Source organism: Nyctereutes procyonoides, unplaced genomic scaffold (assembly GCF_905146905.1).
Source record: "Nyctereutes procyonoides isolate TBG_1078 unplaced genomic scaffold, NYPRO_anot_genome, whole genome shotgun sequence".
Lineage (NCBI taxonomy): Eukaryota > Metazoa > Chordata > Mammalia > Carnivora > Canidae > Nyctereutes > Nyctereutes procyonoides.
Genome location: NW_026575159.1, coordinates 154,396 through 180,350, shown reverse-complemented (window position 1 = coordinate 180,350; position 25,955 = coordinate 154,396). Strand labels below are relative to the sequence as shown.

Genomic DNA, 25,955 nt, shown 5'->3' with positions numbered 1-25,955 from the left:
GGGTACACATGTGCAAGTATAAAAGAGGCACCTAGAGGCTGCTGGGCTACAGGCACAATTCCCCAGACTATCTCTCCTTAAAATAAGCCACAGAGAGAAGGAAACTGTCATCCCCAGGAGAGAGGCAAAGATCCACTGCAGCTAAGGAAAAGGTTAAAGGAAAAAAACCTCTACCTACAAAAAAGGGACAGGAAATCATCTTCAGCCAACATCCTACGCTCAAATCAAAGGTCTTGCATAACTAGGGGAGGGATGGAAACTCCTGTTCTAAACCTATCATAAATATAAGACAGATTTACTTCAATGGGAAGACGGGCCTAAGAACACTGAGCAAACTTCATCCATAAGGCCCAGATGGACAGGTCTTCAAAGCCTTCATCTTCAAAGATGAAGGGCAGGAAAACATAACCAAACACCCTGCCCCTGTCAAAAACCTAGAATCAAGAAATACGTATCAAGGGCAGCCCCGGTGGCTCAGCAGTTTAGCGCCACCTTCGGCCCAGGGCATGATCCTGGAGTCCCAGGATCAAGTCCCATGCCGGGCTCCCTGCATGGAGCCTGCTTCTCCCTCTGCTTGTGTCTCTGCCTCTCTCTCCTTCTGTGTCTCTCATGAATAAATAAATAAAATCTTAAAAAAAAAAAAAAGAAATACGTATCAAGAGTCTACTTCTGGGGAAGAGGCAGGAGCATATGGAGTGATGGTCCCTGTGGAATAAACATATGGAATTGGCTGAAAGGGTAGCAAAACACTGAAAAAAAACTTCTGATACTCCTGCATACATCCTAAACACAATGCAGCAGTAGCCCACTGGAGGAATTTGGAGAAATTTAAAGATTATGAGGCACTAAAGATAATGATGGCAACAATAAAATCCAAACCTATCTGAACTTCTGACCTGATGATGATTTAATTCCCAACACTAACAATCTGACACTAACACTATTATGCCCACTTTAAGGCATAAATATAATTCAAAACCATGAAACCCACGGAAAAATAGCAAGGAATAAACAACCCATTGTCAAGAGATAAAATAATTAATATAATTAGATTTAGAGATGACAAGGATGATGGAATTACCAGGATTATCAGACTTAAAAATGATTATAATTATGTATTATATATAGTTATATATAATTATGTATCATAATTATTAAGGTAAAAAATTTATATAAAAAGGGGGACAACAGGCATGAACATGGGATGTTCATAGGATGGGATACTGAAGCAGAAAGATGGAAAGTATAAGAGTCATATGAAAATGCTGGAAATAGAAAACATGGCATCAGAGATGAAGATGGGCTCATGGATAGGCTTGAAAAAATAAAGGAAAATATCAGTAAACTTGAAATAAGTCAATGAAAAATATCCAAACAAAGAAAAAAAGAGTTGGAGAAGGAAAGGAATAAACAAACAGAGCATCCAAAGAGCTAAATTGATCTAATGTAAAACTGGAGTCCCAGAAAAAGGAGAAAAATATTTGAAAGGATAATGACCATGACTTTTCCAAAATTAATGAAGACCACTAAATCACAGACACATATACCTCAAAGAATCCTTTGTAGGACATACCTAGATTCATCATAGTCAAACTGCTAAAAACCAAAGAAAACTATGAAAGCAGCAAGAGAAAATGACACATTACATATAGAGAACCAATGATAAAAGTTACAGAAGATCATCTTTCAGAAACCATGGAAGCTAGAAGACTTTGGAGTAGCATCCATACAAAGTACTGACAAAAAAAAATCTGTCAACCCAAGATCCCATATGCAGTGGAATTATGCTTCAAAAAATAAAGGTAAAATAAAGACTTTTCAAGAAAAGACAGGTTGAAAGAACTTATTGTCAGAAGACATTAACCAAAGGAATTTAAAATAAGTTCTTTAGGCAGAAAGACTATGATATTCCTTGAAAGTATCATATAGAAACCTGGAACATATAAAAATAAATGCTAATATTAAAAATAAAAAAGTCTCAAATCAATTTCCAAAAAAAGAAGAGAAAGTTAAACCCAAAGAAAGTATAAAAAAAAAGAAATTTTTTAAATTATAGAAGAAATCAATGAAACCAAATGCTGTTTCTTAAAAAAAAATCAATAAAATTAATAAACCTCCAGTCAAAATGATCAAGAGGAGAAAAAAGGGAAGATAAAAATTACCTAGAGTAAGAATGATAGAAGGGAACATCACTACAGACTCCACAGTTAATCAAATAAAATGCAAAAGATTACAAGAGAAAACTATGGACAATTCCTTGCCCATAAATTCTTTAACTTACATGAGAAATAGACTATAATAAAACAAACTACTTCCTTCAAAGACTAAAACCAGCTCACCTCACTTAAGAAAAGAAACAGATGGCCTTACAAGTCCCATATGTATTAAATAAACTTAATTACTAGTTTAAAACCTTTAAAAATAAAACTCCCGTTCTCATTGGCTTTATGAATGACTTCCACCAAACATTTAAGGAAGAAATAATGCCAATTTACATAATCTCTTCCAGAAATAGGAACTAAGGGAAAACTTCCTAACTGATTTCCTAAGGCCAGCATTACTATGATACCAAAACCATATAAAAATATAACAGAAAATTATAGACTAATATTCCTTATGGGAAGTAGAAAAATCCTCAACACAACAGTATCAAATCCAAAAATATGTTAAAGAATAATACATCACAAACAGGTGTACCAGGTTTATCCTGGGAATGCAAGGTTGATGCCACATCCTAAATTCAAGCAATATGAGTCACCATATTAACAGACTAAAGGGAACAAAACATATGATTATATCAAAAGATACTAAGAAAGCACTTGACTCAGCAAACTAGAAACAGATAGAAACTTCCTGAATGCAATAAGGCTATCTACAAAAAAATCTACAGCTAACATCATATTGTATTGTGAACAATTTAATGCTTCACCAGGAACAAAGCAAGGCGTTCTCTCTCACTACTCCTAATCAACACTGGACTGGAAATCCGAGCCAGTACATTAAAACAATAAAAAGCATAGAGATTGGGAAGGGGGAGAAAAAAATTGTGTGCAGATGTCATAATTGTCTATATATAAAATCCCAAAGAAACTTCAAAAAATCTCCTATAATAAATGTGATTTGGCAAGGTCACAAGCCACAAACTAAGTATATTCCCAAAACCTGTATTTTAAAATACTAGCATTGCATAATTGGAAATCAAAATTTTAAAAAGTAGTCTGCAATGACATCAAAAAACAAAAGAAGGAAAACAGGTATAAATTGAACAAAATACATATAGGCTTTTTATGGTGAAAACTATAAATTGCTGGAAAAAAAGAATCAAAGGAGATCTAAGTAACAGGAGAAATATGTTATATTCATCAATAAGAAAACACTATATTGGGACGCCTGGGGAGCTCAATGGTTGAGCATCTGCCTTTGGCTGATGATCCCGGAATCTTGGGGTCAAGTCCCACATCAGGCTCTCTGCATGGAGCCTGCTTCTCCCTATGCCTATGTCTCTACCTCTCTCTGTCTGTGTCTCTCGTAAATAAATAAATAAAATCTTAAAAAAAAAAAAAACCCACTATATTCTCAAGATATCAATTCTCTTCAAATTGATCTCTCAATTCAATGTTCTCTCAATCAAAAACTCAGTATGATTTTCCTTTTTTTTTTTTTTTTTAAAGAAATTGACAAGGTAGGGGCACCTGAGTGACTCAGTGGTTGAGCATCTGCCTTTGGCTCAGGTCATGATCCCGGGATCCTGAGATCAAGTGCCACATTAGGCTCCTTGCAGGGAGCCTGCTTCTCCCTCTGCCTCTCTGCCTCTCTCTGTGTCTCTCATGAATAAATGAACAAAATAAAAAAAAAATTGACAAGCTAACTCTAGAATTTATATAGAAAAGCAAAATTCCTACAATAGGCAAAATATTTTGAAAAACAAGTTTGCAGGACTCATACCACCTGATTTCAAGACTTACTATAAAAGCTACAGAATTAATCAAGTCAATACAGTATTAGCAAAGGACAAACACATACACCAGTGGAATAGAATAGAGTCCAAAATAGTCTAATACTTAAATGGTCATTAATTTTTTTCTAAAATAAAAAAGGTGTCAAAGCAATTTAATGGAAAAAGAATAATCTTTAAAGCAATGAGAAATTCAAATGCAAAAAAAGTAATTGGAAACTCATGTGTTAAAAAATGAACCTCAACTCATACTTTACACTTTATACAAAAATTAATACAACATATTACATAACTGCAATCAACAGGTTACAGAACTAAATATAATGACTCAAACTATAAAACTTCTAGAAAAAAACACTGAGGCAAGTTGTGGCCCTGAGTTAAACAAAGACTTCTAAGATAGGCTAGGCAAGTATTTCCTCAATTGGATGTAAAAAATGTTAACCAGAAAGCAGCCATAGGCAACATGTTAAATGAATGTGTGTGGCTGTGTTCCAACAAAACATTATTTATAAATATGAAATTTTAATTTCATGTAATTTTTATAGTCACCAAATGTTATCTTTAAAAAACTTTTTTCTATGATTTTAAAATATGAAAACCGTACTTAACTCATCACCTACACAAGAACAGCCAGTAGGCTATATTTTGGCCTGTAGACCATAGTTTGCCCACTTCTATATAATATGAGTTCATTTATATGACATTCTAGAAAAGGCAAAGTTATAAGAACAAAAAATCAGGCCACTGGTCACTAGGGATTGCAGCAGAGCAAGGGAATTTATTACAAATGGGCACAAGGAACTTTTTGGGGTGAAGGAAATGTTCTATGCCTCGCTTATGGTAGTAGACATACAAGAGTCTGTTTTTTTCAGAATTCACTAAAGTGTATACCTCACAGGAGTGAATTTTACTGTAAATAAATTACATCTCAAAAACTTTAACTTTAAAAAAAAGTTAGTTTCAAAGTGCTAACCTAGGGATCCCTGGGTGGCGCAGCTGTTAGGCGCCTGCCTTTGGCCCAGGGCGCGATCCTGGAGACCCGGGATCGAATCCCACATTGGGCTTCCGGTGCATGGAGCCTGCTTCTCCCTCTGCCTGTGTCTCTGCCTCTCTCTCTCTGTGACTATCATAAATAAATAAATAAAAAAATTCAAAGTGCTAACCTAAAGTCAGTAGGTAAATTAAAAATAGAACTCAATGAGTGAGTCCATTATATCTACATACACATAGTTCCTTTTTCACACCTAATATCAACACATTTAAATAGCTCTGCCAGTTTTATTAACTTTTCCTGTAACTTCAGGTAACACAATGTTTTTAGCCCTGATTATCTCCCAACAAAAGTGAAGTTCTGCTAAAACAAAACAAGCACCACTACAGGAGGGCAAATCCATAAAATGTGTACCAGATGGCCATGAGTTTATTAGGTGGACCATTGGATGAGCTCTGCATCAGAGCTTCTCCCATCATTTAGAATTATCCTCCCATGTGTGAGATATACTGTACATTTCTAATAATAACTGTTGATAAACTTAAAATCTCTGAATGGCTGAACCCGGCTGGGAGAAAGAGAAGGCAGGAAGAGGCAGGTTTGGTTTCAGTTCTAGAAGCACTGGAGTACTGGGCAAATTACCAGGGACAATGAAACAGAAAAGCAGTCTACTTACGTGAACTAAGCTGAAATACAGTGTCTCAAGGGAGGTGGAAGCCCCATTTCACACATGAGGAGAAGGCCCATCATATTAGTAGCAAAGTTAGTAATTATGTATCCCAAGGAACTATTGAAAGAACTATTTGAAACCCTCTTACAGAAAACTGTAGAAATCCCAGAGACTGTAGCATTAAGGCTGCAGGATGGGATCCAATGGTCCCAACTGTGGGGAGAAAAGAGATAGAAGAAGATGCAATACAGGAAGAACATGATGACAGTAATGTGAGGTAGAAAGAGAAGATTTAGAGAGATTTTGTGTATGTATCCTTCTACTCCTATAAAATGAGAAACTACGATACATAGAAGTGGTGGTGTACAGGGGCACTTGTGTGGCTCAGTTGGTTAAGTGTCTGAATCTTTGTTTCAGCTCAGGTCCTGATCTCCTTGTCATAGACTGAGCCCCCACATGGGGCTCTGCATTCAGTGCAGGGTCTGCTTCAGATTCTCTCTCCTTCTCCTCCTGCTTTCTCTCTTTCTCGCTCTCTCTTCTCTTTCTCTCTCTCCAATGAATAAATAAAATCTTAAAAAGAAAAAAGTAATGGTGTACATGCAGACTCAGGAGCTAAACAGGAGATTCAGATTCCTTGGCAAGAGGACCATATCTCCCCTTCCCATTTATAAATAAACAAAACTCTACCTCTGCTTCCTCACCCCATTCTTCAACCAATCTAATCTAGTTTCAAGTCTATTTACTAATTCTCAAAAAGTTCATCAATGGTCTCCCTGTACCTAAAACTAGAGAACAAAATTTTTGCTCCTTATCTCAATGAGTTCTCAACAATATTTGAAATTACATTCAACTATATTCACCGCCCCCTTGGCTTTTGCAATGTTCTCCTCATTTTCCTGTATCTGTATTTCATTTTCTTGAGAAAGGAGACTTTGAAGGTCAAGACTCAGGTCCTCGTCTCTTTTCATTCTATAGCATCTTCTTAGGCAGTCTTATCCCATATCCAAGGCTTCAATTTCTACCTACACATACATTACTTATGAATGTAAATGCTCAGCTCAGACTTTTCTGACCTTTAAAATTCAATTGCCTATTCTACATGTCTATTTCGAAGTCTCAATGCCACCTGAAATTCAGTATGTATAAAACTGCAATCATAATTTTCCTAGACAAACCAGATTCCCTCACAAGTGTTCCCTATTTCAGTAAATGGTGCTAACCATTCAATTATATGGCCTGAATCTAGATTTGTTCTGGGACTATCTCTCTCCCTCACATGCATAACATACCTATTACTAAATCCTTTCAAATTTACTTTCTACATGTGTCTTGAATGCTTCCACTGGTCTCCATATCGCCCATCAATACCATTGGCCTTGTTTCCACCCATGCCCACCTGGTCTCCTGGCTAGGGTCCTTACTCACCTCCATACTTCTCTCCCTCAATCTAGTCTGTACACTACAGGAAAAATTAGTATTCCTAAAAGACACTATTTAAAACACTCTACTGGCTTCTGATTGCTCTCAAATAAAAAGAAAAAGCTTCTTACGAAGACCTACAAAGCCCTGAATGTTCTGGCATACCTCCCCTCGTCAATCTCAGGTTTTGCACTGTTCCTCTACCCTCATCCTATTAATGCCATTCTGGCTTTCTTTCATCCTTTCGACACATCATTGTGCATCTCACTACTGGTCTTTGCACTTCATACATGCTCCTGCCTCCACCTGAAACAGATTGCAATGCACACTTTTTACTGTCTTCATTCCACTTTTGTTAAACCTTAGGTATCCAGAACAGAATGGATCATAAGCTAGGTAGCACGTATCCATAATTGGCTCCCAGTTTAGTTAACTATTTTCCCTTCCCTAATGTGATTTCCCTTCCATCAGATAATCAGTCTTGTATTTTTAAATAAATGGCATTAGGCCATTTACTTATTTCTGCTTCTTGTATTTGTCACTCGACTTTACATGTTTATATTTAAATCTAAATTGATAAACTGTAGCCAAATGCATGTGGTGTTTATGGTGTATCAGGTAAATAAGTGCTTTTATTATCCTTCCTACATTTTTTTTTTAATCCTTCCTAATTTTACTCCTATTCTTCAGAGAAACTCTTTTGCTCATGGTCACACAGATGGTAAGTCATTAAAGCCAGATCCAAATTCAGTGTTGCTCCAGAATCCATGCTTTTAACCACTACAGTTTTTGCCTCTAGTACATCTATTTTAATGGATATATAATGTTCTATTTACATAAAACACATTCATCCATTCTTTTAAGTTGGCCCTTAATAATTCATTACTATACAATATTTCTGTAATAATATATTTACAAACCCATATACAGGCATACCTCATTTTATTGTGCTTCACTTTACTGTACTTTGCAGATACCACCTATTTTATAAATTGAAGGTTTGTGGCAATTCTGCATCGAGCAAGTCAGCACCATTTCTCCAACAGCATTTGCTCACTTCATGTTTCAGTGTCCTTTTGGTAGTTCTCACAATATTTCAAAATTTTGCATTATTATATTATGCTGATCAGCAATCAATGGTGATATAATATTTTTTAGCAATAAAGTATTAACTAAGCTATATACATTTTTTTAAGACAGAACACTACTGCACACTGTAGATTACAGTATAGCATACACATAACTTTTGTATGTGTATGTACTTGGGAACCAAAAACTTCATTTGACTCACTTTATTTCCTCACTCACTTTATTGCAGTGGTCTGGAACTGAACCCACAAAATCTCTGAAGTAAGCCTGTATGGTTTTCTCTGTGATATATATGCATGAATATATTACGCATCCTCAAGTTCACTAAATATTTCTAAAACTTCTTTCTCAAGGGGCGTAACCCATTAGCATCCCTGCAAGAAGGGTATGAAAGTTCATTTTTTCTTGCCTGTGCCAGTGTGATATTATTTAACTTATAAAATTTTTGCAGCTCTAAGAGGTATGAATTGATTTGTTTTTCTATGTATCTTTTTTTCAGTTCAAGGTGTCTGACTTCTAATGAAGTTCAGCCCATTGGACTGCCCCTCCTATGAATTTTCTATTCACTCCATCCTTTACCAATACTCTGTTAAATTTCCTGTATTTTCCTTGCTGATTTGCAGTATTCTATACAGCCTAATGTTTTTTTGTTTGTTTGTATGTTTGTTTTAAAAGATTTTATTTATTCATTCATGAGAGACCCAGATAGCAGCAGGGACACAGGCAAAGGGAGAAACAAGCTCCCCGTGGGGAGCCTGATGAGGGACCCTGGGATCAGGCCCTGAGCTAAAGGTAGATGCTCAACCACTAAGCAACCCAGGTGCCCTATATAGACTATATGTTAATCACTTATAAGTTACATAAAATAAATATCCTAGCCTGACAACTGATTGTCAATTTTGTACATGGTGTCCTTTGTTAAACAGAAATTTTTAATTTTGATGTAGTCAAACACATCAATTTCTCCCTTCATGGTTTGTGGTTTCAGTGGCTGGCTATAAAAAAGTTTTACTTATCGCTAAGTCACAAAAAAATTCTACAGTTTCTTCTAATAGCTTTATAATTTTGACTCTCACATTTAGGCTTTTAATCGATCTGAAGTTTATTTTTATATGTGATATTTTATATGTGATATGATGCAGGAATTTAATTTCAATCTTCTCCATATAGAGATTGCATTTTCCCAGCACCATTAAACAGTCCATCCTTTCTTCCACTTATTTGTGATGGCAATCTATCATACACTAAGTTCCCACTTGTGCATAGGTCCATTTACAGACTCTGTATTCTGTTTCATTGGGTTTTGTGTTTGTTCCTACTCCAGAACAACATATTCAGAACCAAACTCCAAAACAATGAAAGGTCAAAAGATCTTAAATATGTAAATGTGAATATATCATTTTCCAATGGTGCAAATCAGGAATTGGCAAACTTTCTGTAAAGAGCCAGACATTTGAGTCCTGTGGGCCATAGGGCCTCTGTCAAAACTACTCAACTCTGCCCTTATGATGTAAAAGCAATCAGATAATACAAAAACAAGTAAATCTGACTGTTGCAATAAAATTTTATTTACAGCAACAGGCATCGAGCAGGCAGGATTTGACCCACAGGCCACATTTTGTAGATCCTGGATATAGACAAAAGAATCAAAGATATATTTTAATTTAAAACTTCTATTATAGGGTGCCTAGGTGGCTCAGTCCGTTAAGCATCTGCCTTCAGCTCAGGTCATGATCCCAGGGTCCTGGGATCAAGCCCCAAATTGGGCTTTTGGTTCAGCCAGGAATCTGCTTCTCCCTTTCCCTCTGCCCCTTCTCCTGTTCCTGTTCTCTCTCTCTCTCAAATGAATAAAATCTTTAAAAAAAAAAATAAAAAGTAAAACTTTTATTACAAATAAATATTTTAAAAACATACGAGATACCAAATCAGAAACACTGCTTCTTTTCATCATCTTATTTCATAAAGCCATTTTATCCAAATTTTTTAAAAACATTTTATTTCTAAGGGATCTCTACAACCAATGTGGGGCTTGAACTTACAACCTCGAGATCAAGAGTTGCATGCTATACTGACCAAGCCAGCCAAGTGCCCCTATTTCATCCAAATTTTCATGTGTATTTTCTGCATCAATGTCTCCATCATCACTATAGTAACTCAATGAACTCAGTGTTTTCCAAAGCAACTTTTCTTCACTTCTGAGTTATTTGAAAAAATGGAAATTTTCAATACAGTAGTTCCTGGAAATCCCATTATTTCTGATAATTTTATACCCAGTGACATGTTTTTGTTGCTGTGGTTTCTCACTCATCTCATAGGTATGTTTTCATGATCTTCACAAGCTAACCACTTACATTATCCCTTTTTTAAAGTAACTTTTTTTTTCAAAGACTTAGTTATTTGGGGACGCCTGGGTGTCTCAGTGGTTGAGCGTCTGCCCTCCACTCAGGGCGTGATCATGGGGTACCAGGATTGGGCCCCACATCAGGCTCCCTGCATGGAGTCTGCTTCTCCCTCTGCCTATGTCTGCCTCTCTCTCTGTCTCTCATGAATAAATAAATAAAAATCTTAAAAAAAAAAAAAAGACTTATTTGATGGGGGGCCTGGATAGCTCAGTTAGTGAAGCATCTGCCTTGGGCTCAGGTCATGATCTCAGGTCCTAGGATCAAGCCCACATAGAACTTCCTGTTTAGCAGAACTTCCTGCTTGCAGGAGAAGTCTGCTTCTCCCTCCTCCTCTGACCTCCGCACCCCCCCCTTTCTCACTCTCTCTTTTGCTCTCTCTGGGGTGGGTGCAGGGTGGGGCAGCAGGAGAAGGAGAGAGAGTATTAAACAGACTCCGCATTCAATGCTGAGTCCGAGGTGGGACTCAATCTAATGCCTCTGAGATCAGGACCTGAGCCAAAACCAAGAATTGGAAACTTAAGGGACTGAGTCACCCAAGTGCTGCTAAAGTAATTTTAATTGTTCATTAAACAAACAAAACAAAAGTTTTGTTTACTAAAATCAAACACTAGCCAGGAATTTCCAGACTGGCGCTGAATTTCTTTACCTCCCCTTTCAAAGGTTACTGTCAGGTAATCTCTAGAGGTATAGGTATGTTTGTTTGTGGTCCTTTCAGGATAATGTATCTTCACCAAGCAGTACTTTGTAATTCAAACTAAAGAAATCCTGGGCTTTTCATAATAAGATAGATGTTCTAACAACTCAAGATAAAGCAATTCCCTTTTACTAGAAGGATAATCTCAGGAAAAGAGTTTTAAAGGAATGCCACATATTCCCAAATATGTATTACTTGGGCTTTGCAACTCATTTTGATATCTGGCAAAATGAATCCCCTTCTTTGCTCTTCTTTTTGAAAGTTGTTTTCCTATGTATAAATGTTTTTCTTCCATTTAAATATTTTAATCCTTTTATTCCATTCTCTTGAAAATCTTGGTAGGATTTATACTAAAATTGTATTACATTTATAGATTAGGTTTAGGAGACTTGACATCTTTACAGTGTTGTCTTTCCTCCTACTAACATGATGAGTCCATTTATTGCCAGTCTTCAAAAAACAGTGGCCAAGTGTATAGCTTTACAGATGAATTATTTAACTCAAGTTTTTCACTTTAATTTATAATCCATCCCCAAGGAGTCCATAGATAGACCCATTTTTCAATTTAATTGGCAAACTTACTGCATTATATGTTGCTTGCATTATTTCCTATGCATTTAAAAACATTATTTTGAGATGAGTCTCTGGATTCACCAGCTTGTCAAAGGCATCCATATAAAAAACAGATTAAAGTTCTATATGAGATACTCTTGTACTTTATCAAGTTGTTTCAGAAGAAAAATAAAAGCAAGTTCCCCAACAATTTCACGAAGCCAATGTAACCATGTACTTTCTACATTTGGCTTCTATGACTCTTCATTGTTCTCACTGCACTTCAACATCACTTCCTGGGAAGGTATTCCTTAGCATACCTGACTAATTCAAATCCCTACATCAAATATTCAAAGCTCTACAGTATCTTGCATTTCCACATTCCTCCTTTTATTTGTATGTATTATTTGATTAATGCCTATGTATTTAGAAAATATAATCCATGAGGGTTGTCTGTTTCTGCTGTCCATTTTAATCCACTCACAGGCATCATGGCCCATAGCCAAATTCTCAGTAAATATTTACCAGATGTTTGAATTAATAGTGAATAAACAAGTGTGTACTGTGTGTGCACTATTTCACAAGTGATGGAACAAAAATATAACATAAAGTTGAATATGAACCAATCCTGTCATCAGTAAAAAAGACATATGAACAAGTATAGACATGAGGTGAATATAAATAAGCTATGTATTTTAATACAAGGCAAAATGAAATATATACTAAATAAATAGGTAAGAAAAATGGTACCAGAATACAAAGAGTCATTAGTGAATGGTGTTGGCATGACTTCATAGAAGACTTCTATGACTTCACAGAAGTCTTAGTTTTTAAATATCCTGCACATCCTGAACTTAGAGGATATGCAAAATTGTGACAGGCAGAAAATGAAGAATGATTCAATCTGAAGTATGCAAAGCATGAAAACAAATGGAGAATTCAGGAAGTTAAAAGAAAAGAAGGGGAAGAGAAATAGAGTAGAAGCTGAAGAGCCACCTTGGGGAATATATCCTGATTTCCTTGCTAAGAATCATTTCCTATACTATCTGGTATCCAACTTAGTTTGCCACATCACAGAGTACAAAAATCGGTAAGGCAAAGCTGAGAAATATGATAAAACTATCTCAAATAAATCAGATATTTGTAACTGCTGCACACACAAGAAAAAAGAATCCCCACACTGAAACACTCTTACATTAAAATTTACATGAAGTTCTTTAGATAATATCAAATCTTTATCTTTAATATATACCTTTAATATAAATGACTTTGCTTCTGTGTTTCATGATGCGACCATAACCAATATATAAAAGGCAATGAAATTCAAAAGGTCTATTTCTTTAAAAACAAAAACAAAAAAACTTTTATATAAATCACCAAATACAGAATCTTTGGAATTGAAATGACTTTTTCATTCACAAGATGAAAATCATCTTAATGTTAGAAACTGAGATTTAAAATAAGTAAAAGTATATTCATGGCTTATTACTAACATTAGGAAAGGATGCATCTTCAATATGTAGATACCCCTCTCTGATGCCAAGAGGAAAGTACATTTCATTGCTTCTCTGAAATTTGTTTCTTGAAGAAAAGTATTTAACAAATTCAATTCTGGGGGAAAAAATGATAAATAGAAGAAACATTTTAAGATCATTATAAACATTTGACCTTCAACTTCTTTCTGCTGAACCAAAAGAAAGTACTTCTTTGAAAAAGACATTAGGAAATAAAACGTTTCTATGCACTGCTCCTGGGTAAACCACTATTTGCTCATCATTTAAAAAATAATAAAAGGAAAAAAGAAAACGCTGATCACATGATTCACATTTTTTACAACGCGTTCTAAGTTTATCACACTTAGTCCTAGATTGATGTGGATAACTATAAATCTTGTACTACTACATGATATAGTAGTAGCACAATGCTATTTACCTTGCTGGCAACCAAGATATCTGAATAATAACTCTAACATTTACACTAGAATAGTAATGTTCTTCTACAGTTCTCCAAACACATCATGTAGATGCTGTTCCATTGTAGATGCTGTTCCATCAACTAAATTTTTTTTCACTTAGTACCACTCTTTTTTAGCATTCAAGACCTAGTTCAGATTTCAGCAACCTGTCTGATCCCCACTACCAGGCAGAGCCAAACACTCACTCTTAGGTTACACTTCTAAACAATATATGATATTGTAATTATTCTTATGTATATTATCTGTCTCGGATCATTCATCTTTTGCCCAGCACTATGTCTGTGACACATACTAGGTTATTATTTGTGCCTTCTTTAAAATTGAGTTGAGGTATTTTAAATAAACAAGAAAAATTCAGTATTTCAAGGAAATCTATGGCAAGAAAAAAATAAAGATTTTTCTTTAAACATGGTCTTAGTCCTGATTTCACTTGCTATTAGCTGTATGGGACTGATGGAAAGTTATCTAGCCAGTGTCTATGTCTGTCAGGTGGGATTTTAACAGACTTCAAAATTACCATGATGATTGAGGTAACATATGATGACAACCTAGCTCAAAGTTTCCCCATTCTCCCTTTATGTGTTCTTTATGTCTGGACTTGAAGTTGGTTGGCTCTTTTCTTATAGAACAAGCATTTATTCCCTGTGTTCTACATTACCTATAGTACAATGTTTTAGTATTGTCTGAGTGTCTATCCTTTTTATCTTTGAAGGAACTAAAATTATGTATCAGATTAATCAAATACAGAACTACATTTCTGTATTCTTATTCTTCTTAGCTATGATTATTATTCCAAGGTTTAAATTGAAGTGATATTTATAAAGCTTTTTCTTTAACAATCCAAATATGTGAGACTCTAACCCTAAGGTAGGACTTGATTATTAACAAAACTGAACCATTCAAATAAATATCATTTTAACACTAATTTTCATCAGGGAATGAATTTGAAGTAGTGCTTTCTACAAGTTCATGGCATGCAGTTGGGGAACATTATCCTTAAGTGTAGTCACACACTTTTTTTAGAGTGCTTTTCAAACTGCAGAGTGCAACTCAACACTAGGCACAAATCAACTTAGCTGGCCAAGACTCACAATTTTTTAATAAAATAGATCAGAGCATTAGAAAGACTGCAAGTAAGCATTTCATGCAAATCTTGCTTCTATTAATATTTGTATGTAGTATGTATATGCTTGGTTATAGTGCAAAATAGATTTCTTTTGGTGGATGGAAGTTTTAAAAAAGAAGTATAAAAGCAACTGCATTACTAATCAGCTAAGAGAAAGAATTAATGTCCTTTTTTGATAGAAGAATAAGCATACACCACATAGCTGGCCATCCCAAACCCTTGGACTTCTACAAAGCTCCTTAAGTGACTATTCTAACTCTAATGTTTGTTAGAAAGTGCAAATCAGATTATATCATCCTATGTACTGTTCCTCTCCTTGGAATGCCCTTTCTTGGCCAGATACAGAGCCACCAAAACATCAAACAGTAGGGCATACTCAAGAAACAGTACCTAAGCATTACCAATAAATAAATGGGAAACTAGAGACTAATGACACTGAAATAATGATTAGTTTTATTATTTGAAAATATTTTAAAATAGCTTAAGGACCTCATTTTCACAAATAACTCCAAAATTCTCCTCCAGAGTAACAGGCAAAAAAAAAAAAAAAAGACATCAGAATATATATAGCAGCACTATTCATAATAACCAAAAACTGGAAAAATTCCAATTGCATATCAATAGTAAAACAGATAAAGAAATTATAGTATATTCAGATAGTAGAACAGGAGAATAAATGAAATACAACAATATGCAATCATTTAGATGAATCTCACAAATATTATGTTGCACAAAATAACACAGATCCAATAGAATACATACTACATGATTCTGTTTGTATAAAAATATATATATAATCTGTGGTACCAGATAAAACGATAAGGTTACCCCTTGGGGTGGGAAGTAATCCTCCCTGGATGGGACATTGAGAAAGAGATAGGAGAGGGCTGATAAAGTTCTGTTTCTTGCTCTCAGTAATGGTTTCCACATATGTTCACTGTCTGTCAATTCAATGAGCTGCATATTTTCATTATGTGCACTTTTTGCTAGATATGTTATGCTTTAATAAAAATTTTACTAGGGAAAGCACTTTGCCACTTTTATCAATTTTTCTAAATGCATTTTCTGAACAAGCAATCTATCATTCACAATTCTTATTTATCTCCTTCTTGAGCCAAAAGAAATTTATGGTGTTTCAAAGATACATGACTGATGTGGACAATTTTAGACTAGATTGAAGAACATCTATGTTAGAACCTGGAAACACACCACTTGCAGAAACTGCTTCACTATCTCACAACTGCATGCCAAGTGCTTTGACCAGTTAAGCACCAATAAGAAGCATATAGCTTACATGAAAACATCTTTATCTATATCATCCTCAATCCTCAGAAAAAGCAGAAGACCAACTGGATTTTTTTTTTTAATTTGTATTTAGAGAGCACACACACAAGAGGCAAGTAGAGGGATAGAGGAAGAGGAAGAGAGAAAATCCCAAGCAGGTACTATGCCTGGTGCAGAGCCCGAAGCAGATGATCTCATGGCCCTGAGATCATGACCTGAGCCAAAATCAAAGTCAGACACTTAATCGAATGAACCACCTAGTTGCTCCCCAATTGGAATTTTTAAAGTAAAATCAAATTGACAATATTCTCAAGGACCTTTCAATTTCCATTGCCATTTGCCTTCAAAACCTTTTTAGGGTCCATCAGCTCTCCCTTATGACTTAATAATAGGCTGGCTATGCACTGAAATTTCACCTCTATAACCCTAGACTCAGCTCTACTGCAAGTTAACATGATTAAGTACAGCAAAAGAATCGTGTGATACACTCATTCTTATCATCAACAGGTATGGGCAGTCTCCAAAATATTCTTCTAAGGTAATCCCTATGACCTGAAATTTATAAATTTAGACTTCTGGAAGAGACAGGAGAGAGAAAGGGCCCTAGAGGGAAAAAACTGTTATAAGCCATGTTAACAATTAGCACTTCAGTAAAAGCCTCAAAATGTCCATCCTTGGATTCATGTTTTGCACCTAAAAAGACATAAATAATTTTCCCTGGACTATTGGAAATCTGTTCCATTTTATTATGCTTTGTTACTCCAATGATCAGCTTTAGCTGATGGTTTCTCACATGCTTTCATGTATTTTCATTGTTATCACATTTTTAACCTCCTTTAGGCTTTCACTGCCACCTAAGAAAATGCAAAAAAAATGTCCTTAGATCCCACTGACAAAAATCTAATAGGTGTTCCTGGAAACACTACACACAGTAAGTTTCCTTCCTTCTGGACATTTCTTGTATTCCTATTTTTTTTATTTTTTATTTATTTATGATAGTCACACAGAGAGAGAGAGAGAGAGAGAGAGAGGCAGAGACATAGGCAGAGGGAGAAGCAGGCTCCATGCACTGGGAGCCCAACGTGGGATTCGATCCCGGGTCTCCAGGATCGCGCCCTGGGCCAAAGGCAGGCGCCAAACCACTGCGCCACCCAGGGATCCCTTGTATTCCTATTATTAACCCAAACCTTCAGTCTTACAAAAATTCAACTTTGATCCCCAAGTCATTGCAGCAGTTTCAACAGAATCAAGAGTACAAAGTATCTTTGCTTTGTAGCAGATCTTTATTTTTGGCATCCTGAAATTTCCATCTCTTGACAATAAATGAAAATCAAACATAAACTAACTGTAGTAGATGTACTACTGCTCATTATGTAGAATCACCTCTCTTTGTGATCACATGGAAAAACTTTCTGGACTCCCTTGTAGTTAGTTAAGAGCCTTGTGACAGGTCTGGGGAATGCACTGTGAGCAAACTGACCAGTCTTTTGTAATTAATGCGTTCTCCACTTTCCCTTCCCTCCACTGTGTCTCTTCCTCCAATGCAGCAACCCTGAGCTCTGCGTTTCACTGAGCTTACCAACAAGACATAACAGAAGCAGCCTGGACCCCTGAACTGCCACTTTGAAGAGAAGCATTCTATAATCCTATAAATAAGTCTCAGTCTCTTAGTGGGCCTGTGCCCCTGGGCTAGGACATATACATGTGCTTCTGCTGTCCTTTCAGTGAGATGGGAAGGCGACAGAGGACAGCCGTTGGGTATTTCCCTTCTCTCATGTTGGCTAACTAATGTAGTTTCCCTTGAGAACAAAAAGCTCTGGGAACATTTCAGAATGGTTACTTTTACCCTTCCCCTGCTGAAAGTGTGAGAGAATTTTTCACCGACCTTCACCTTGAGAACCCCGCAAGGTCAAACACAAAACTGGGGAAGTTGGGAAGATGGTTCCCCCAAGGCTGGGCTCCCAGGAGGTTTTAACCCTTCATCAGTCCACACTCAGCCTTCAGACTGAGTTCCATCAGTTATAGTTTGAGTTTTCCTACCAGATCCTGGCTCCAGTAGTTTCTGTTTCCAGTAAACCTTGGTTCTCTCCAATTGTCAGGGCACTGATTTGCCCTGTGATCTCAATTATGTGACAGATCTTAGAAGAGTCGTTGATTTCCAATTATTTAGCCTTTTCTTGTTGTGAGGAAGAAAATAACAACTTCCAAACTCTTTATATGTCAAAGAGGAAACCAGAAAATCTCCACATTTTTGGTTTTCATTATCTATCAGCATGTCTTTTTTCCTACATGAATGTGAAATATTTGTGAGAGCAGAAACCACTGTCCTTTTATCTCTGGATTACTAGCACGCTGCACAGTGTAAGAATTCTTCAGGGCTCAATCACAGACCTTCTTATCTGCTCTTTTTCACACACTAAGGTATCTTATCTATCTTCTAGCTCTAACACCAAAAATTGTAACTCCAGTCAATCCACATCTCTCTTTCAAAGTTGGCTAATTTATAGCATCCTAAACATAAAAAGTTTAAAACTTAAGTTTTAGTTGCTAGTCCTAACCTGTTCATACTTCTCCTCCACTTTTTCTTAAAGATTTTATTTATTTGAGAGAGAGTAACTGAAAGAGAAGAGCATGAGCAGGGGGAAGAGCAGGAGAGGGAGAAGCAGGCTAAATCCTCGGACTCCGGAATCATAACCTGAGCTGAAGGCGCCCCCATCTGTTTCCCTTCTTGATCAGAGTTAATGGCATCGGCACCCAATCAGTTCTTCTGATCAGAAATCTGGCAGACATCTTTGGCTCTTTTCCCTTCCTTACTAACCTCCTCCATATCTACCACACTAAAAAATCGTGTCATTTCAACCTCCAAATATATCCCAAATCCACTCCTCTCCATCTTCATTCTAAGCAACCTAGTCCAAGTCATCATCATCTCTAGCAGAGTCTTTCATAAAATCCTCCTCATTGCTCTACCCACTTCTATTCTCACTCACTGTACTCCTAGAGCAGCTAGACTGATGTTTACACATAAATTAAATCCTGTCAAAGCCATGTTTAAAAGTTTCCAGTTATCTTCTTTTTTTTTTTGCTAAGACTCAGATCCTTTTATGCTGAGACTCAGACTTATCATTCTCTATAAAAACACTGCCCTAAGGCCTACCTCTGGGAATCTCATCTCCCACCATGCTTCATCTTGTCCACTATATTATAGCCACACTAGTCTTCCTTGTCCCTCAAACCCCTCGCTACTTAAAAACTTTCACATGTGATGTTCCCTGTGCTTAAAAAGCACTCTTCCTCTCAGCATTTTTTCCTATTAAAAGACCTCATATCAAAGAGGATTGTCGCTGAGTGGCCACTTGATTCTAATGATTAAAATTTTAGATTTTCCTAGTATTCCAAAAGTGTAGTTTTTATTTTTCCCAACATGAATAACTAATCCAATTGGTTGGTTTAATTAATCTGTATTTTAAAACCTTCAAACTTACCTTTGAAATTATGCTAGATATTGGGAATACAAAGTTAAATTAACAGTTGCATTACAAAGAATTTACCTTTTTTCTTCCTAGTATGCCTATCCTTAATTACCCAGGGACTTGTTTTACACTTTACATATAACCAATATTATATTGTCTTTAGAGAAACTTTCCCTTATTTTGATGCTGTGGCAAAAAATAGAAGAAAGGAAGAAGAAAGACGAAAGAAGAAAGAAAGAAAGAAAGAAAGAAAGAAAGAAAGAAAGAAAGAAAGAAAGAAAGAAAAAATAAAATTAAAATTATTTAATTCGTATGTTAAGGAATTTCTGCAAAGGTTGAAAGAACTGATAACAGACAAATGGCTCAATTGATTTTCTAAGCCTTAAAACTTATGGAAAGTCAAAGTTGGACACACTGTTCTACTTATACCTACAGTTTCACATGAATTACCCAAATCAAAATTGGTAAATCTTCCTGTTGTAGTAAAGAAATATGAAATAAACAAACTCTAAGAATACAGACTCAAGAAACCTACATTATTATACCTTTGAATAACCACAAAATGGGTTTCATTAAAATGAAATTACTGTTCAGGAAACATTAGACTTTTAATATAGTTAGAATACTTACTTAGTTATTCTACTACAAAAATATTTATATGGAGTATGGAGAAACATAAGTCCTACTTTTTATATATTAAATGAATATCTGGAATTCAGTTCTTAGAAATAATTTTATGGATGAATGAACGGAAAGTAAGCAGATAGGAAGCTACCCCATTTAAATGGTAGTCAAAGAGAGAAAAAAAAATCAGTTGACTCAGAAAGAAGTCTTAGACTATGGGAAGATGAATTAAAAGAGAAGATTCACAAGTATCCTGGTTTTTGGATCAGAAAGATAAAGGGAAAACTTCTGGAAAATTATATACCAAAAATCTTCAACATAACAGGAATATGAGATGAAAAAGATAACAATTGAGAAAATCTATTAATTATGAATTTGTGTATGTGTGTGGAGCCCAATGCAGAGCTTGAGTTCATAACCCTGAGGATCAAGACCTGAGCTGAAATCAAGAGTTGAACACTCAACCAACTGAGCCACCAGGGCACCCCTAATTATGAACTTTTAAAACTGCACAAACCACAGATTAATAAGAAGAATGAGTTGCCCAAGATACTTCAATGGAATAGTACCTATTAAATAAGAATTAATTTTTAAAACATCCAAAACTACTAGTTTTTTCTACCATCATCCTATCCAAAAGTCAAAACAAACTGAATTATATTTATTATTGAAATAAACCTATTTCAAGTTTGCCTTGATCTTTCTGTCAATCAAATGTCACTTTATTTCACTTTATTTCACTTTATTTCACTTTTTAAAGTTACTAACCAAATATCTATTTTATTTAATGCCCATTGTAATCTACTTGATTACATCGTAATCTACTTAATCTTGATTACTTCCTAAAATTTGCCAATTAAAATACATAACTGAAGTCATTTAATACTGCGGCAAATTTGCATCTAATTATATTTTGATAGTAATTTTACTATTTTATGATTTCAATGACTTAAAGATAATCACCAAAATAATACACAGCTTGCCATTTTATTACAATTTTTTATTAGAAGAGTTTACTAATAAATTCATTTCTACTGTTTGTAGCACAGTATTCTTATAGTATAAAAGGACAAAACACGTAAAATCAGTTGTGAAGAGAAGTTTTACTAAGTTCCTCCTACAGATCAGGCATTCTGCTAGATGCCAAAGATAAAACAGTAAATAGAACAAACACAAGTCTTGACTTCATCTAGATCAAATACAGCAACAGTTCCCATTTTAGAGCTACATATACAATAGACACCACCCCCAGCCCTCATCCTCAGTTTCACTTTCCATGCTTTCAGTGATCCACTGTGGTCTGGAAGCAGAGGATCCTCCTAACATATCCTCTTTAAAAGGTCAATAGTAGCACATCTCTATGTAACAGGACCTATGTCATTCCCCTCACTTTATCTCATCATATAGGCACTTAATTATCTCACATCATCACAAGAAGAGTATTATACAAGATATCTTGAGAGAATCCACATTTATATTGCTTTTATTAGAGCATATTAAAATTGTTCTATTTGATTAATAGTTATTGCTGTTTATCTCTTACTGTGCCTAATGTATAAATTAAACTTTATCATAGGTATGTATGTATAGGAAAAAAAACAGTAACTATAGGGATTATGTGCCATCTGCTGGTTCAGGTATCCACTGGGGTCTTGGAACATATCTGCAGATAGGGGTGAAGGGGATTCTTTTTTTTTTTTTTTTAAGATTTTATTTATTTATTCATGATAGACACAATGAGAGAGAGAGAGAGAGAGAGGCAGAGACACAGGCAGAGGGAGAAGCAGGCTCCATGCAGGGAGCCCAACATGGGACTTGATCCTGGGTCCCCAGGATCACACCCCAGGCTGAAGGCGGTGCTAAACCGCTGAGCCACTGGGGCTGCCCTGAAGGAGACTCTTGTAAACTATTAGAAGTAGTATGCCACAACATAATTTTAGGTTGGTTGAAACTAAAACACTGACAAAATTTACCATAAAATGCATACAAGTAACATAAAACAAATGAGCAGATTACCCTCAGCCATAATAAGACAAAAAGATATTTATCCTCTAGTTTGCGTTAAAGGCAAACATGAAACTCTCCAAATATTTCATCTGAGGGCTCCTAGAATAGTCATTCTTATCCTCTCCTAGAGTTCATGTCACTTCTCCCTCTGCCCCTCCCTACAAACCATCTTCTCCATTAAACAGAAATCCCACTTTTAAAAAGCATAGAGGCTGAGCTGTAAGAGCACCCTGGAGTAAGAAGGCAGTCTCCATGGAGAGATTAGAATTTAAATAGATACAATCTTTCTCACATTCTCAGAGTTACTTCCACTTCAAAATACACATAATATTGCTTACATCAAGTTAAAAAGATATGTGTGAACAATTTTTTAAAGAATGTTTTCTATTCTGCTAACAAACTAAAATAAATGGAATTGACTTTTCTTTAATGTTTCCGATTAATGTGAGAATAAACTGCTACGTTTCCCAAATTATGTCAACTTAATGAAATGTTCGGTGAAAACAGGATTCAGTGGTCAAATATGATTAGTAAACACTGTATGTTCTAACCCCTTTGGAGCATATTTAGACACTCAGAAGTATCACAATAAAGAAACCTGCTTGTCCTTGTTTTAAAAGAATCTTTCCAAAACCATTTGACCAAAGACTAAATTGGGGGTGGGGGGGTAATATTTCTTAATGTCCTCTGAATTATTTTTTAAAGAAACACACTTAAAAATACACTGCATACTTGGAGAAAGATGTTTTACGTGACAAACATAGTTTATATTATCCATACTAAAACTGAGGGGAGAATGACCTCTCTTCATTTTTACTACCCTATAAATTATCCTGTTTTCCTTTTAGATTTCCGTTATAATTAAAGATGAAAGTATCAAACTCATACCCTAACAATTTTTGTTTCTGAGGAATAATATTTCCAGGGCAGCATTTTAATGCATACTCTTCAGTATGTCATGCTATTAGAGATAATATTTAGTCTATACAGATCAGCTTACTTACGTCTGGGGCTCCTTTTCATTTTGTTGTTTTTGCTGGGGCTGAAGAACGTTATTTACCAGTTCAGTGATCCCACTAAAGGGAAACCACCTGTTTAAATAAGCAAATAATGTGACTGAATAACCAAATGAATAACAATGTAGGTCAAATGTTTTCTTACCCATAATAATAAAAATACACAGGCACAAAAAGCTACAGCCAATGGAAATGTGAGCGCCAATTATCATCAGGCAGTCAGAATGTAGGGAAATTAAGTTTGAACACTTAACCAGTCCACAAGCAGGCAGCAAAAAACTACATCCAGTCCATATGTGGATGAAGTAAGAAGCTGCAGGCAGCTCTCTTACAAGCCAGAGAGTCAGAAAAGCAGAAGACACACTAGCTGCAGCCTATCCAGTATTAGTGTAAGCTAATACCATCCAAGGTGCAGAAAGCAGAATATGGCAAAGGTACAGAAATCAAGCCTACTGCACTCTTAATACATTTACTTACTGTGTCGGTTGTGGTTTGTGTTCTTCTTTGACCCTAAAAAGATAAGTTTGCACAACTGAGTGCACTGTACTAAGAAGAATTTTCTATCTACAAGTTGTGGTCATATAAAAATGAAAAATAAGGTTTGCTACATAGAAACAGTTAGTGCTTTGCTACCTGGAATTATACATTTAAAACAAGCTGACACAAAAAAAGAGAAGTTGAATCGCTTGTTCTGAATAAAGGATTGATATTAGAACTCTACTACTGCTTTAATGATTCCCTGATTTAGTCCTCAAATTCTCTGCATATTTTTATTAATACTGATATTGAAGCTTTAAAAATACTTATTTTAAAGTACCAGATTAAACACAGTTATATTTGGTTTACTGAAGATAAACAGATTTCCTCTTTATTTTTTAAAGTTCTTCCTTAATATAAATTGAAGGCATAAATATTTTAAATAAAATGTAAGTTTTATAGATGTATTTTAAAAGCCTTACAGATGAATTTATTTATTGCTTAAATGAGCAGATAAAAGAATTGGGCGGTATGTACCCAATCTACCTAAAAAATAACTACTAAAATAACTATGTATATTAAATTTTAAACATTTATAAGCTAAAGTAAATTATTCATATAAGATAACAGACTAAAAATGCATTTAAACTATAATCAACTCGGTGCTTCACTGAAATAGCACTGGATATTTACAGGGCAGAAAAAGATCATACCCAAGGGTACTGAATTCCTCTGAAATCTGGCTTCTCACACTTTACCTAGGACCAGTCCTGAGAGGCAAACCTATGACCAATGATCAGTTCACCAGCTTTTACTTTCCCAAAGAAAGGCTAAGAATTGATAACTAAAATTGGTCACCAAAATCCAGTACTTTCATAAGGAAATTATATTAACACTGTGCATTAAACTCTTTTTAGATCAAACTGATTTTCCTCTCCAGTGTGTTCCTATTTATAATAATAATATAAGCAATAAATGAAAACATATACCCTTATATATTTTTGTGTCCCGATGAATAAATGTAATTGGTAATTATGTATCTCTATATTAAACCAAAGAGGAATATACTGTGTTCTCTGCATAAACTTCAAAAAAGTGTAATACTTTTATCTTAGAGTTAAAGCCACATTATTTAGTATTTAAATATAGTCATATAATAATTTAATAATAAAAGAGTGTATTTAGCACCAAATATCCTATCAACAAACAAACACAAAAAAACTTAAAAGAGTGGCACTGGATTCAATCCTGAAAACTTACTATATATTTCCTGGAGAATAAGATAAAAATCTCTTAACATTTTAGAACAAAATAGGCCCCAAACAGATAATGCCAAAGAAAGATAACCATATCAGCTCATCAAAATGGACAGCAACGCAAGATTACCATTCACCAAATGAAATTTATGTTAAAAACAATAAATATTGAAATAAATATGTAAATGAGGAAACAATATTGTTAAAGAATTCTTGGGTGATCTCTGCAAGGAATCACGTTGCTTTTGAAATTAGTGACAAAAGTTTTCATCATAAACAAATTAATATTAATCTACCAGTCAGTTCCTAATTTCAAAATCTTTACTTGAAAAATTAACACACATAAAAATGTTAATTACCAATTCAGAAAGTATTTCTGGGCTTTGTAAAATAACTATATATGAAATAATACAAACATTTGCATCAGCTTTCCAAATAAAACATGTATCATAGTAAGGCAGTCAAAATATTTATCCTGTCAGGTGGCCAACAGACACATGAAAAGATGTTCATCATCACTTACTCTCAGGGAAATACAAATCAAAACTACAATGAGTTATCACCTCACACCTGTCAGAATGGCTATAATCAACACAAGAAACAACAGGTGTTGATGAGGATGTGGAGAAAAAGGAGCACTCATGCTGTTGGTGCAGCCACTCCTGAAAAAGGTATCGAAGTTCCTCAAAAAGTTCAAAAGAGAACTACCCTATGATCCAGTGGTCACACTACTAGGTATTTACCCAAAGAATACAAAAACACTAAATTCAAAGGGACACATGCATCCCAATGTTTGCAGCAGCATTACCTACAATAGCCAGATTATGGAAACTGCCCAAGCATCCATCAATAGATGAATAGATAAAAAAAAAAAAAAAAAAAAAAAAAAGATGAATAGATAAAGAATACACCAAATACAACAGAATATTTTTCAGCCATAAA

The 25,955-nt window shown here is 35.1% G+C and overlaps 1 protein-coding gene across 5 annotated transcripts in view; it reads right to left on the bottom strand.

Moving 5' to 3' along the window:
• RIMS2 (regulating synaptic membrane exocytosis 2) overlaps nucleotides 1-25,955 on the bottom strand; it is a 583,644-nt gene that overhangs the window by 471,981 nt on the left and 85,708 nt on the right. The window lies entirely within an intron of this gene.